Here is a 14,049-nt window from a genome sequence, read left to right on the forward strand (position 1 = left end):
TCAGGCAAGAATACTGGAGTAGTTTTCCATTTCCTTCTCTAAGGGATCTTCCCAACCCAGGAATCGAACTTGTGTCTCCTGCATTGCAGGCAGATGCTTTTACCTGCTGAGCCATTCGGGGAAGCCTATATATACATACATACAAGACTCTGATATATGTTCGTTTTTTCCTTATAGGTTATTACAAAATATTGACTATAATTCCCTGTGCTATACAGTAGGTCCTTGTTGGTTATCTATTTTGTATATATTAGCACATAGATGTTTTCAGTCTTTCGAGTATTTTTGAGATTGAGAGTTGATCTTTTTTTTCCCTTTTGGCCACATGTGGCCATGTGGGATCTTAGTTCCCTGACCAGAGATCAACTCACACCCCCTCCAGTGGAAGCATGGAGTCTTAACCACTGGATTTCTGGGGAAGTCCCGAGATTGATGGGTAATCATGGACAGACACAGACTCCTAGAAGTGGAACATGGACTAAGTGTAGGAGTTTTTACAGCCTATTTGGTGATGCCAGAAGCTCTAGAGAAAAGTGTGGCTCAAAATTATGTTATTAGGTATGGGGGTGCAGGTTGTTATGGTGATGGTAAACAGACTGGACAAGTGTTGAAATAATGGGAGAAAAAACCCACAGCGTATATTCTTTGAATCATGTATGAGGAAGTCATAGCTGGCTCCCGTGGGGCTGGCAGTCAGCGATAAGTCAGCAATTGCAATAGTAATACATTTATGATCTCAGTTTTTCCCTCAGGGCATCTAAACTCTGATCTTTAAAATAAAACCAAACAATATAGTAAGCTTTTATTTGCACAGCGCTTTATGACTTGTGTAACACTTTTTAGGCATTCATTTATTTACCAAATATTTATTTGAGAATATGCTGTGTATCAGAAACTGGACCAGATATTGGGATGAAAATGGTGAATGGCACAAACACAGGTGCTGCTGTCTATGGAATTTACATTGACGTAGATTTACTCTATAGTGAGTTTGGCTAAATTCTGTCACTCATTTACAGTCACTGTGCTAAACGCAATAACCCCAAAGAATCCTCATAACAGTACTTTGAAGTTGAGACTTTTATTGTCTCCTTTACCCAGGTAGGCTTGATGGGAATACCCAAAATTCAAAGTTCAGGTAACTTATCCAAAGAGATCTGGGGAGTTGTTGGTGGGCCAAGGAAGAAGCCAAGTTCTTGACTCTGAGATGCTCATCCATCAATAGCTCGATCTGTACGTATTCTGACAATGGCAATGAAGCTGAGCCTTAAAGGCTGAGCAGGGTTTGGGAGACAGAGAACATTCCAGAAAGTAGAGCTAGAGTCTAAGCTGGAAAAGGTGATGAAAGGACAGGGCCCCTTGGGGAAGCAATCATTTCTGGAATTAAAAGTTGAGACCTGCAAATGAGGACTGCCTTTGGAAAAGGGCGGACATTGTCTATGACGGCCAGAGCAAGACTGGGAAAGTTCTCGGATGCCATTCCAAGGAGTTTAGTCCTTTATCTTTTAGGCAACAGGAAGTCCTCAATTCACAAGAGAGTGATGAGACCACAGTTCTTTTTAAGTGAGATCACTACCCCAGGAAGATGCAAGATGAATTAGGCACCCTTTGGGAGAGATGGTGAGCAGTCCCAAAAAAAAAAAAAAAATGAAAGAGTTGGATAGAAAGCTGTTGCTGTACCCACTCCCAGGCTCTCCACCTTGCTGCATAATGAGTTCAGCACCGCTTCTCAAAGTTTAATATAATTCGAATCCCCAGGAAAATAATGTTAAACGCAAATTCTGATTGGATAGGTCAGAGGTGGGGCGTAAGATCTTGCATTTATTAAAAAAAATAATTTTATTTGTTTATTTTTGATTGTTTTGGGTCTTTGTTGCTGCACAGGCTTTTCTCTTGTTGCCACAAGTCGGGGATACTCTCTGGTTGCAGTGCTCGGACTTCTCATTGTGGGGACTTCTCTTGTTGTGGAACACAGACTCTAGGTCTTGCAAGCTTCAATATTTTCGGTGCACGGACTCAGTAGTTGCGCTTCCTGGGCCCTAGAGCACTGATTCAGTAATGGTGGCACGTGGGCTTAGTTGCCCTGCGGCATGCGGGATCTTTCCCGACCAGGGATCAAACCTGTGTCTCCTGCATTGGCAGGTGGATTCTTTACCACTGAGCCACCCGGGAAGCCTGAACTCTTGCATTTCTAACAGGATCTCAGGTGATGCAGATGCTGCTTCTCTGGGGACCTCACTGTATAGCAAGATGTACAGAATGATGACAATGAACAAGGGTACACAGAGCCCCTACTACGCACCAGCAACTTTGCTGAGCCCTTTGAACAACCAGTTCATTCAGCTCTCTTAACCAAGAGACAGGACTCTTGGTAAAACATGGATTTTACTGATAAAGGAAATGGATCTCAGAGGGGTTAGGTATCTTGTTCAGAGTCACACAGGCACTTTAACCCAGTCCCTCTGAAATTTTTCTGCCATAGAGAGTACACAGGATGCAGTCAGAAAGCTCAGGAATTTAATAAATTTAGATCCTTTCCTCAGAAACCATCACCACATAGTGACCACGAGAAAAAGTCAATCATTACTCATATCCAGAAAGGAAGGAAGAAGCAGTTTTCTCTTTTTATCTTGTGACCAAAAGGGGTTCCTTTAAGGAACAAGCCTGCAGGATAGCAGGTGAAGATAGGGAAGTGCATGAGATGCCAGCCTATGAAGCAACCTTCTTGAAATGCTAACGTTTGAAGCCTCAGCATCTTGGTGCTGTGGGGCAGGGGTGAGAAGGAAGCAGCTAGTTGGGCCAGGGAGGGCAAAGAGCCGCTTGCTTCTCACGTAAATGCTCGGGGTTGAGGACAAGGCCTGGCAGGAGGCCCAGGAATGTCTCATTTTCTATCGTGGGCGATTTCAGGGTGCAGGGAGCACTCCAGTCATGTTAAATAATATGCTATTGCAACATCCATGCCTGGGTTTTCCCATTTTCTCTGGCCAGATCTGGAGAGCGAATCAAAGAATCACAGAAAGAGGCAGTGTTTAGAGTCCAGGCAGAAAAATCCCATGGAGGAAACAAGAGACAGTGACTGAGGAGGGTTCTGACGGTCCCTCTATCCCCCTCCAGGAGAGGCTGGCTGGCCCCGATATTTGTGCTGACCCCGGGGCAGGAAGCAGCCCAAATGCCGCAAGTCCACTGTGACCCCATGGACTGTAGCCCGCCAGGCTCTTCTGTCCATGGGATTTCCCAGGCAAGAATACTGCAGTGTTGCCATTTCCTTCTCCAAGGGAACTTCCCGACCCAGGGATCAAACGCGGGTCCCCTATATTGCAGGCAGATTCTTTACCATCTGAGCCCCTATGGAAGCCCTAAGTGCCACCAGGCAGTGCTAGAGAATTGGCTTTGAGAACCAGTATTGTGGCAATAGCGGTAAAGAACTCACCTGCCAATGCAGGCAATGTAAGAAACACAGGTTTGATCTCTGGGTCAGGAAGATCCCCTGGAGTAGGAAATGACAATCCACTCCAGTATTCTTGGCTGGAAAAATTCCACAGACAGAAGAGCTTGGCAGGCTATTGTCCTTGGGGCTGCAAAGAGTCAGACGCGACTGAGTGGTAAATGAAAATGAAAAAGCTGGGACAGGCTGCTGCATATGAACCACTAGCCACAGAATTATCTAGCACTTCTTTTTTTTTTTTTTTATTGGAGTGTAGTTAGCTTACAATGTTGTGTTAGTTCCTGTTGTCTAGCACTGTGAATCAGTTATGTGTATACATATATCCACTTTTTTAAAGATTCTTTTTCTACATAGGCCACTACAGAGTACTGAGTAGAGTTCCCTGTGCTGTATGGTAAGTCCTTCTTAGTTATCTATTTCATATGTAGCAGTGTGCATGTGTCAATCAGTGTCCAAACCTCACTATGGACCTGGTGAATTAAAATTTGGGGAGTAAGGGTGGATGTTATTTTTAACAAATGTTCAAGTTGATTCCTACTCACTTTGAAGTTTGGAAAATACTCATAAATCCCACTAGCAAAATGAGGAACATGGACAATATAGGGAAAAGCTTCTGCAGTCACATAAACCCAGATGTGTCCCCCAGCCCTACAGCTGCATGATTTTTTTGCCCATCCCTTGACTTTGTGGACTCCCATCTGTCAATGGGTTTAAGATGTCCTCTACTGAGGGCTGTTTTGAGGGTCACATGAGCTGGGGGTCTGCAAGTGCCTGCTACATACAAGGTGACCAATGCATACTCGTGGACTTAAATTCAGCATCTTCTGGTCTTGCATCTTGTTGAAATAGCCTTGGTTGCTCATCTACCCAGGACATCTGCAGTCGGTGAGTGGAAGGTTATGGAGAGACTGGGGAGAAGTCAGATGATATAGTTGGATTTATTCCCACTCTATTTGCCCACTAATAGGCTTTGAGGTGGATGTGAAAAATCAGGACCCCAACAGCCTGGGACATATGCTAACTCTAACAAGATGTATTTTTACAGGGGTGGGAAAGATACTGACCTTGTACTTCACAGATTTAAGTGCAAACAACAGGACTTGGGTAGTCTACCACGTGACATAAGCAGGAGAAAAGTGAAGGTGCCTTGGACTGCACTACTACAGGAACAAGCTTTGGAATGAGTGGGTAAGAGACTCACTTTTCTTTCTCTGCTTGTCAGCAGAGCCTTTAGACCTTCCTACACTGTGAGTGTGAGGGATAGTAGGTCTTATCTCTTAAGGAGAGGAAAGAGGGTGATGGAAGGAGCCAAGACTGTATGTCTGGGTAGCAGTTTCAATAGTAGAGTAACTCAGCATAAGGAAAAAGAAGCAAAGTAATTGCTTATATGATGGTCTGAAAGTGTGAGCTGGGGGAATGAGAGAGTGAACTGAACAAACAGATTTAGGAAGAATGGGTGGAAACGGCCAAGACACAGACTTCAGTCCCTCATACGGAAGAACTTCAGCAGTCACTGCTGTTACTGAGCCTTTCCGCCAAGTACGCTGAATTGCTTTATGTTATCTGTCCTCCAACAGCCTTGCCAAGCAGGCATTCCTGTTGCCGTATTTCAGATGAGCAAATGGGTTCAGATAAAGGAAGTGACTTGGCAAAGTCACACAGATCAGAAGGGTGAGGTCAAGAACTAAACCTCTAGGCGCTGAAGACACTGCCCTGCTGAGCTGGGCTGTTAATCTGACAAGCAGAGGAGCCTGGAGATGGAGAGTGTTGCCCTGAAAGGTAGTGAGCCCCCCATCATTGAAGGTGACCATCTGTCAAGGACTGTACGGAAGGGACTCAGTAAAGACAGATCGGTTGATCCTAGAAATAAAGGCCTTAGACTCTGGAATCCTATGCCACTTTAAGATCCCTTGTGCTGTTTCACAGACCTACTATAGCTCAAGTGCTTGTCATCGGGCCAGGTATCTGTAGTGAGGGTCTCACAGATGATGGCTTTTAAAGTGGGCTGGAGGATTTCCCTGGTGGTCCAGTGGTTGAGAATTCATCTTTCAGTGCAGGGGATGTGGGTTTGATCCCTAGTTGGGGAAATAGGATCCCACAGGCCATGCATGGGGCAGCTAAGCCCACGGGCCACAACTCAAGAGCCAGCCCACTGTAGTACAGATGCCACACGGAGCAGCCAAGACCTAACACAGCGAAATAAATAAATAAACATTAAAATGAAATGGGCTGGAGTCACTTGCGATGTCCTTGAAGTTTCCCTCATCCTTAATTCCGTAATTCCCCTCCCAATTACACAAAGATAACTGTCCCCTACTTATCATACATGGCCCAAGCCTTCCTTCCTCCATTCTTGAGATTCCTTAGAATCAGCTTTGACTTTAACTACCTTCTTCCAGGTACCTGCCACCAACGAGGAGTTTCATTCTCAAACTTGGTAGGGAGGGCTTCTATGCTGGGTTAAACCAGGATTCCCAGTGAGCATGGAAGAAGAACACCCATGAAAGTTTCAGGAAAGAGCATGGCTTCGGGTTTGAATCTAGTGCCTCACACTGCCTGATGAACATCTTGTGTAAATCACTTAACCAAATGGGGCCTGGGTTCAATCCCTGGGTCAGGAAGATCCTCTGGAGAAGGGAATGGCAACCCACTCCAGTATTCTTGCCTGGAGAATCACATGAACAGAAGACCCTGGCAGAAAATAAATGTTTAAAAGAATAGTGAAAAGAAAAAAAAAAAAAAAGACAAGAAAGGTGCACTAGAAAAAATCCACTTAAAAGAAAGTATGGAGGAATAGAATAAAAAAGATGTAAAACATATATAAAACAAATAACTACACGGCATATTTAAATCGTGTCTCATCAGTAATTACATTAAATGCAGATGATTGAACACTGTAAAAGGCTGAGTTTGGCAGGATGGATTAGAAGAGCATGACTTTCAAAGATGTAAAAAGAAACATATAACAATTCAACGAGCTCATTAAAACATGCTCAACACCATTAGTCATTAGAGAAATGCAAATCAAAACCAAAATGATGTATCACTTTGGACACACAAGGATGGCCACAATCAAAAAAGCAGATGACTGCCAGTGTTGGTGAGAATATGGAGAAACCGGAACCCTCGTATATTGCTGGTAAAATGGCGCGGCTACTTTAGAAAAACAGTTTGGCACTTTCTCAAAAATCAGACATAGAGTTAATATATTACCCTGCAGTTTTCTACTCAGGGAAACTAACCAAGAGAATTGAAAACATATGCTTCAAAACAGAACCTTGTACACAAATGTTGATAGAGTCATCATTCACATTAGCCAGAAAGTAGAAACAAACCAAATGTCCACCAGTTGAGGAAACAAAATGTAGTCTATCCATTCAATAGTTAGTATTTAGCCATAAAAAGGAATAAAGTACTGATAGCTGTTACAGCATAGATAAATCTGGAAAATATTATGCTGAGTGAAAGAAGCCCATTAAAAAATGCTCCAGATTGCATGTGAAATGTCCAGAAGGGAAAAATCAATAGAGACAGAAAATAGATTAGTGGTTGCCAAGAGCTGGGAACAGAGAGTGTATGTATTATTGAATGTGGAGTGATTTTTTGGAGGGACAAAAACATTCCGGAATTAAATAATGGTAATTGTTGAGCAACTTTATAAATATACTAAAACCACTGAACTCTACAGTTTAAAGAGTTGAATACTACTAATGTGTGAATAAAATCTCAGTGTTTAAAAAAAGCTATGGGATAATACATATACACCCCTGAATATCCTTTGGCATAGAAGTGGTATTCAGTGAATGTTTATTTTCTTTTCTTCTTCCTGTTCTTCTCCCAGTGTGGTTTTTTAAAGAAGTCAGCCTGGTCTGCTCACCGCTAAGAACCTCTGCCTGGTGGCGTCAGCTTATTGGACTGAAAGTCAAGTTTATAGTCTCGATTTCCTGAAAGCCTGATGTCTCCTGGGCCTCAGGCTCACTTTCATGATTTACAGGCAAATCTCAGATCATCAGAGCTGGAAATCACTCAAAAATTCTGCAAACATTCTCCACCCTTCAATTAGCAAATATGAGGCTTATGGCATCCAGAGAAAGTGAATGTTGGTCCCACAGGAAAAAAAAAAAAAAAAGGTACTGAAAACAAAGAGAAACCATTCTCCAGTTTATCAGGTGACAGAGGAAGCCTGTGATGCCATGTGGCAAAGTATTTTCAGGGCCCAGCTGTTGTTCAGTGGCTCAGTCATGTCTGACTGTTTTTCGACCCCATAGACTATAGCACACCAGGCTTCCCTGTCCTTCACCATCTCCCAGAGTTTGCTCAAACTCGTGTCACTGAGTCAATGATGACATCCAACCATCTCATCCTCTGTCCTCCCCTTCTCCTCCTGCCTTCAATCTTTCCCAGCATCAGGGTCTTTTCTAATGAGTCTGCTCTTCACATCAGGTGGTGAAAGTATTGGAGCTTCAGCTTCAGCATCAGTCCTTTCAATGAATATTCAGGGTTTATTTCCTTTAGGATAGACTGGTTGGATCTCCTTGCAGTCCAAGGGACTCTCAAGGGTCTTCTCCAGCAGCACAGTTAGAAAGCATCAACTCTTCGGTGCTCAGGCTTCTTTATGGTCCAACTCTCACATAAATATGACTATCGGAAAAACCATAGCTTTGACTATACAGACCTTTGTCAGCAAAGTGATGTCTTTGCTTTTTAATATGCTGTTAGCAGTGCCGTTAGCGGTCTCGGATCTCCAGGCCTCCACAGTAAGGGAAGGGTTGAAATAAAGATCTCAGTGTTTGATGTTAGAAAGCGGAAAGGGAACTTCTTTGGTCAGCCGTGCTGACTTTTCTTTACTAGAGAAGCATTTCCTTTTCCATTAGTGGGTGTGAGAATGGGGTAGGGCACACCCAACCGAAGGTGGAGATGGAGGCAGGGAATCAGTTCAGAGGAGGAACCCTGAGACGTGGGGGCGGGTGGAGTCTAAGATGAAAACTGACCCAAGAATGGAGCCCGAGATTTTTTTCAGTCATCCCAAAGTGTTCCCTAATTTTTTTTTTAATCTACTTTGACCCAACATTTTTTTTAAATTGGAATAAAATTGCTTTACAATGTTGTGTCCATTTATGCTGTACAATGCAGTGAATAAGCTATATGTATACATATATCCCCTCTTTCTTGAGCTTCCCTCCCACCCCCACCCTATCCCACCCCTCAAGGTCTGATATCACAGAGCACCAAGCTGAGCTCCCTGTTAAACAGCAGCTTCCCACCAGCTATCACACAGTAGCGTATGTGGGTCAACGCTACTCTCTCAATTTGTCCGTCCGTCTTCTTCCCTCTCTGTGCCCAGACATAGAGGAAGGAGCCTGAGATTGGATGCTCAATTGTTTGCTGTCCAGGGTGGGATTTCAGACTGAGAAGTGAAAAAAAATCCACAAGGAGAATGTTACACCTTGGGCATCGTAATCCTTGGAGGCAGTTACCCTTCTATCTCTGTGGGGGATGGGAGTTACAGCACATTGTCCAGGGAAGGTAACCCCGGCAGCCTGGTGAACATAGCCCTACTGGGTGCTGGAATCTTCTGAAATTTTGGAGGCTCCATGGGCTGAGTCAAGGTGAGGGACACAGGAGAAGGAGGAATGTGGGGTGGAAGGGGAAGTATACATGCAGGGACTCAGGAGTCTGGGACGTGTGGTTGAATGAGCTCATTCTGGAATGTCAGTTCATCCAGGAACTTCTGGATGAACCCGACCAGAGGAGCCAAGACTATAGAGCGGTAAGAGGGTAGGACAGGGAGGGCCCAGAGTCAAGGCAAGGCAATGTGTGGGAGATAGAGTAAGGATAGGGGACAGGGAGATGCTCACTGTTGGACGTGGGAGGTGCTGAGCATCTGGGGTGATGGAGGCGGCTCAGTGTCAGGGGCCAGCACGAAGCTGGCAGTGCCCGGTTCCAGGCATGAGGGAGGCTTACTGCCAAGGATGCACTTGTGCTCAGGACTGGGAAGATGCAGGTCAGTGATGGGCGGTGGATTTCTTTTTGGGGACGGCCATGCCACGCAACATGTGGGATCTTCCCCAAGCAGGACTGAGCCCATGCCCCTTGCATTGGAAGTGCAGTCTAAACCGCTGGACCACCAGGGAAGTCCCAGGCCAGGGATGGGAAGGAACGGAGGGGAGGCGTGGGTGCTGGAGTGTGTGTGTGTGTGTTGAGTAGCTCGGTTTTGTCTGACCCTTTGTGATCCCACGGACTGTAACCCACCAGGCTCCTCTGTCCATGGAATTTCCCAGGCAAGAATACTGGAATGGATTGCCATTTCCTTTTCCAAGGGATCTTCCGGACCCAGGGATCGAACCTGAATCTGTTGTGTCTCTTGTATTGCAGGTGGATTCTTTACTGCTGAGCCAATTGGGTGCTGGAGAGGGGAGCTGCATCCCAGCATGAAGGTTGGAGGTCCAGTTTCTGGGGGAGCTCAGTGACAAGGACAGAGGTCAGCTAGACTGACCCTCTGTAGAGGACTCAGAACTCTTGAGACCCGGCCACAAACTCCCTCCTAACTCTCCTCTGCCTCCCCCTGGCTCCACTCTCTCCCCCACTAGCTGCCTCCCTGCCCTCACTCATCAGGCTGTTTGTCAGGACTCAGGATGGGGGTCTGGCCTACGGCAGGGCAGGGATATACCAGCGTGGACACAAGGCCCCAGGGAAGGGGCAGCCCAGGCTGCCTCTGACCCCTGACCTCTACTGTCCCACACCAGGGCCGAGGCTGGTGGCTTCTGGGGGCTGGCCAGGCTGGAACAGCAGACAGGCCCCACCAGGCTCTAACGCAGTAGCATCCTTCCATTCCCAGTGGTCCAGTGACACCCCAACCTGTGAAGGAGCTTGTTAAGAAGGCCTAGAAGAGGAGGAAGCAGGCCATGTTCTAATGCCAGGTTTCCAAGGCCCTGAGATAGGAAATGTGCCCAGAGCCACTTAGCAGGGCCATGGCAAGGCCTGTAACCAGGACCCAGGATCCTGGTTTCAGCTCACCATCTTTCCCACGCATCTCATGCCTTCCAAGCAGTGCATCTCATGCTTTCAAATCCTGCCAGGAGATCAACAGGCTCTGCCATTCATTAACCAGGTGACCTTGAAAAGTCAGTGAACTTCCTCAAATCTGTTTCCCTGTGTGCCATACGGGCACAAGGTGATTGGAGTGTCACCAGCCTTATCGACTCAACAGGAGGTCACTTTCTCCAGCTCTTGTCCTGCACACGCTTTGTGAAGGATCTGAGTCTCCTGAAACAGTCCCCCAGTCACAATGCAGCCAAGCGGGGACTCTCACGAGGTGTTACCCACGTGTACACCTTCTGCTGGTGCCATGCTATGCCTCTGCCCTGAGAAGCCTGGCAGCATTCTTCTGGGGACCACGGTGCCTGTGCTCCTGGCACCCTGCATTCCATCATATGCACTTGTCTCTGGGGGAGAGTGTTCATCCCCACCCGCACCCCCCACCACAGGTGTGAATCTTGTCTAGAGGGGTGTCCAAGCAACAAGGCTAACCCTCCATGCCTTGCAAAATTTTCAGGAAAATAACTCCTTTAGCTTTTAGTTACTGCTCTCCAAGGGTCAAGAGATTTCACTGAATGACAAATGCCAGCTCTGCTAAGTGCAGCAGGGACAGGGATACTCACCAGACCTTCCGTCTGCTCCTCAGCATCTCCTAGCTCCTCTTGCATTTGGTGAGGCCATGTGACTAGTTCTGACCAGTCAATGTGATGTCACTTCCCACTGGAAGCTCAAGAGACTTACACTTTCTTGCCCTTATTTAGGAACTGGTGACATCCCAGATGCCAGGTCCATAAGTGAATGGGACAGAGTCCTCCCCCAGGGTTAGACTTTGCATGAGTAAGAAGTAAACTTTCAGGTGTAAAGTCACTGAGATTTTGGGCTTGCTTGTTACACAGCACAACCTAGCTTCTGCTGACTAATGCACCAAAATAAACGTTGCCTCTCCTAACCAAGATGTCCTTACCTGATCCAGCTCAACAGGCCAGGTTTCTTCTTCCCTTCACCTGTGATTTCTTCAAGAGATGGCTCAGTTCCACAGCCAGAAGGCTCCTTGTAAGGATTCTCTGTGAATTCATGACAGGTGCTCTCACTTGGCAGAGCCTCACTTGGACCCACCGTCACCATCACCACGTCACCAGCACCCCTCACTGGTGTCCCTGTTGCAAAGGTCTCTTCTCTCAACAACTGATTCCACCCTGGATTCCAACCTTCCAGACTCTGAACACTAAACAGCATAGATCTGTGTATTCGGCAGGTTTCCCTACATTCTCACGAGGTACAAATGTTGCTTTGTCATTGACCTCATTTCCAGTCTCCTCTCATGATGGCCTGACCCCTGCTATTTCTCTCCCGCATATACACTCCCATCTCTTCCTGCAGCGGTTCCATGCACATTGCAGCGTTTGGCCAGCCTCACAGGATGCTTGCTGCCTGCCAGCTCTTATACCACAGGCTGTTGTTGCTCCTTCAGACAGGATTCTGCCTGCTTCTGATGAAATCCCTTTAGGGCTTGGCCCAACCAGATTCACAAACTAAATCTGTAGTTTGCACCTGCAGGCACACCCAAAGGCTGGAGGGAAGTTTCCATGTCCTTTTAGAAGTACTTCCTCCCCACCCTACCCCTAAGCCTTCAGGTGTACCTGGACTTCAGGTGTGGCAGGAAAGGGTCCATCTCCTCCCTTGCAAGGAAAATGCTCAGTTGCTTCCATTGTGTCTGACTCTCTGGGACCCCATAGACTGCAGCTTGCCAGGCTCCTCTGTCCATGGGAGCATCCCGGACAGAAGAGTGGAGTGGGTGGCCATTTCCTCCTCCAGAGGATCTTCCCTGCTCTGGAATTGAACCTGGGTCTCCTGTGGCTCCTGCATTGGCAGGCAGGTTCTCTACCTCTGAGCCACCTGGGAAACCCACCCTTGCAGGCGGCATGCGATGGACTTGCTTAGTCTTGGTAATGCTGGTGTTATTTCTCTGTGGAGCCTGTCTCCCTGGCTTCCATGGGACTTGAAAAATAGTCTCCACCACGTACCCATTACTAAAGGCTCTCTCCACAATCCAGGCATGAGACTCTCCATACTTCTCCAGTTCTGGGTCTGTATCTCTGTTTCGTGTGAGTCTCAGTCTGTTGATGCTCTGAGCTAGGAACGCCTGCAGGCACTCCCCTGGGTTGCACTCCTCCTGGGAGCACCACTGAGTCTTCCCCAGTTGAAGCCAGTGTGGAGGCTGGACCAGCCATTGTGACTCTTCCTATGCACCTCAGCAGCAACCATCAGGGAACTTTGAAAAGACAAGTTTGCTACTCACGGTCCTGGAGGGTCCATGACACTGCAGTGGCCACACACCGAGGCCTCAGACAGCGAACTCAGACCTGGGGCTCTGCCTTTACTGGGGTGAGGGTGAGGTTACCTGGGATTCCATGGGTTTGGGTGAACTTAAAACACAAAAGAAATAAAGCAGGGAAGGGAAAATTGGGGTCACTCAAGTGGTCAGTTGGCTAGGTTACCCAGAGCGTTCTGAAAGGGGAACTCCACGGGTGGAGTGGCCTGACCCTTTATCTGATTTTGTAGCCCACAATGTGCTTGTTAGAGATGGATGTCTTTGAAGTGGATGCCTCAGCAATCAAAAGTTTGATGTCGGCCCCTCCCATTACAACCAAAAGCTGGAAATTCCCTCGTGGTTCCATGGTTGGGACTCAATGCTCCTGATGCCTTCACCGTTGTGGCTTGGGTTCAGTCTCTGGTTGGGGAACCAAGATCCCACAAGCCAAGTGGCATGGCGAAACAAGCAATCAAAAGCAATCATAAGCTAACTTACACAACAATTCCCAACTCTTTGTTTAGAGGCATCGGATGTCCTGAATACTCAGGCATCTTCCTTGGCAAAGTCCTACATACTTTTCTCCACACTCCGCCTTGCTGGATATGCCAGATGAGGTGATTGTCTCAGACTTAGTCAGCCTGGATTTTTCTAGGTCATCAGTACAACGGTGACATAGCATAGGGGTTAGAGAGTGAGCTCGGGGGGTGGGCTCTGCGGGTTCCAAATCTGAGCTCTGTTCATTTTTGTTTGTCTGTTTTTGTTCTTTGCTGCTGCTTTTATTTTTTGCTCGTTTGTTTAAACTGTGGAGCACTTCTCCAGTTTGCATGCCGTCCTTGTGCAGGGACCACGCTCATCTTCTATGTATTGTTCCAACTTGAGTACATGTGTTGCTGAGGCGAGGACCGAGCTCTGCTGGTGTTAAGCCAGGTAACCTTGGGGAGACTCCTTAACCTTGCTTTAGTCATCTGTGAAACGGGGAGGCTAATGACGCAAAATCTCCCAGGGCTCTTGGGAGGATTACACGTCATAATATATGCTAAGTGCTCAACGCCTGCCACAGAGGAAATGCTCAGAGTTCCCTCCGCGTGCCCCAGAAGGCCCTTCTGCCGGGAGCGAGCTCCGCCCGTGGCAAAGGTCATGAGGAAGGAGGCTTGGCATACGCAAAGGAGGGATCAAGCCTCAGGAATCCCCCTGGAAATTCTCGAGCATCTACCCCCAAAACCAGAGTCTGCCTACTTTCTGCTTTGTGCTC

General features: G+C 47.0%; 1 non-coding gene across 1 annotated transcript; it reads right to left on the reverse strand.

Moving 5' to 3' along the window:
- Positions 1-13,593: 13,593 nt before the first annotated feature.
- On the reverse strand, positions 13,594-13,700 carry LOC112442773 (U6 spliceosomal RNA). Its single transcript, XR_003031068.1, has one exon. It is a non-coding gene; the product is annotated as a U6 spliceosomal RNA (small nuclear RNA).
- Positions 13,701-14,049: the final 349 nt, after the last annotated feature.

The sequence above is a fragment of the Bos taurus genome, chromosome 19 (assembly GCF_002263795.3).
Source record: "Bos taurus isolate L1 Dominette 01449 registration number 42190680 breed Hereford chromosome 19, ARS-UCD2.0, whole genome shotgun sequence".
Taxonomy (NCBI): Eukaryota; Metazoa; Chordata; class Mammalia; order Artiodactyla; family Bovidae; genus Bos; species Bos taurus.